This window comes from Belonocnema kinseyi, chromosome 10, assembly GCF_010883055.1.
Source record: "Belonocnema kinseyi isolate 2016_QV_RU_SX_M_011 chromosome 10, B_treatae_v1, whole genome shotgun sequence".
In the NCBI taxonomy this organism is placed as follows: Eukaryota; Metazoa; Arthropoda; class Insecta; order Hymenoptera; family Cynipidae; genus Belonocnema; species Belonocnema kinseyi.
In genome coordinates this window covers 3246797-3248598 of record NC_046666.1, presented here as the reverse complement: position 1 = coordinate 3248598, position 1802 = coordinate 3246797, and the positions used below count along the sequence as shown (strand labels likewise).

The window sequence follows — 1802 nt, the reverse complement described above, 5'->3', positions numbered from 1 at the left end:
TAAAAAAATTTTTTTTTAACCTAATAACTTTTTTGTAAAAAATCCAATAATTTCCGTTGAAAACACTGAAATAACTCACCAGAAAATTGTACAGAATTTTAAGTCTTTAAAATCTAACGATTTTGGTTTAAAAATACCATAGTTTGGTGTAAAACCAATACATAACCTAAAATTGTTGCCAAATCATTAAATTTTATTATTTTAAACTTTAAATAAAAATGATTGGATTCCAATTGAATGGTTTTTTATTTTAAAATATCAGTTTTAGATGGGACACATCAACATAATCTAAAGTTTTTAAATATTTTTTTATTTTTTTAAACCTAATAATTTTCTTGTACAAAAATCCAATAATTTCCGTTGAAAAACACTTAAATTACCTAACATAAAATTGCTCAGAATTCTAAATCTTCAAAATCTAATGATTTTACTTTTAACATACCATAGTTTGGTGTATAACACCTACATAACCTAAAATTGTTGCCAAAATATTAAACTTTTTTCTAAACTTTATTATTTTAAACTTTAAATAAAAATCTTTAAATTCAAATCGACTGATTTTTTATTTTTAAATATCAGTTCTAGATGACACATCACCATAACCTAAAGCTGTTCAACATTAAAATTTTTTTTTTAATCTAATAATTTAAAAAAAAAAAACCAATAATTTTCGTTGAAAAACACTGAAATAACTTAAGAGAAAATCGTTTAGAATTGTAAATCTTTAAAATCTAATGATTTTTATTTTAAAATATCAGTTTTAGATGGGACACATCAACATAACCTAAAGTTGTTCAATTTTTTTTATTTTTTAAAAATCTACTAATTTAAAAAAAATTCAATAATTTCCGTGGAAAACACAGAAAATTGTTCAGAATTTTGACTTCAGAATCTAATGATTTTAGTTTTAAAATACCATATTTTGGTGTTAAACGCTAACATAACCTAAAATTCTTCAAATTTGTGAATCTTCTTTGAAATTACTTTTTAAATTCTTGTTTAAAAATATCAATTTTAGTTGTAAAACGCTAGCGTAAAATAAAATAAATTTAAAAATATGAAACTTTGAAATTTATTGATTTTTATTTAAAATAATCGATTTTCTCTAAAAAAAAAACGTTAATATAACCTGAAATTGTTCAAAAATGGTAAATTGGATCAAACTATAATGTTTTTTGTTTCAAAATAACAATTATTGGTGTAAAACGCTAACATAACCTAAAATGGTTTTAAAAAATTCGAATCTGCTTCGGAATTAGATAATTTGATAATTTTACTGAATAAAAGAGATTATTTGTAGATTTAATTTTCAAAATTTCAAATTAAAGATATAAAATTATATTAATAAAAAGTCAAAAATTGTCTAGATGAAAGTAATTTTACACAAAAGTACTTACATTACATATTTATATTTGCATAATTAAGAATTTTATGTGGATAAATTCACTCAGAAAAATACTTCTTTTGAATTAAAGAAACCGTTTTTAAATAATTTACTTCACTTTTGCCCAGAAATAACTTCAAAATAAAGATCGTTTCAAATTAAAGAAAATTTTTTAGTGGAACAAAAAAAAAACATTTTTTTTTTACTGATGACCAATAAAAATTTTTCTTTTAATCAAAGAATATTTTTTCTGAATATTTACTGATAACAATAAAACTCACATTAATTAAAATAAAGAATAATTTTTTTTTATCTCATAAAACAGAAACTTTAAATATTATTTAAAATAATTAGATTTTTATGTATATTTTTATATTTTAATTTTGTTATATATTGATAATATAATTTATATATATTA

The 1802-nt window shown here is 19.5% G+C and overlaps 1 protein-coding gene across 2 annotated transcripts in view; it reads right to left on the bottom strand.

The window, feature by feature from the left end:
- Positions 1-1802, bottom strand: part of LOC117181401 (alpha-ketoglutarate-dependent dioxygenase alkB homolog 4) — a 47965-nt gene that overhangs the window by 19016 nt on the left and 27147 nt on the right. The gene's annotated exons all lie outside the window — the stretch shown is intronic.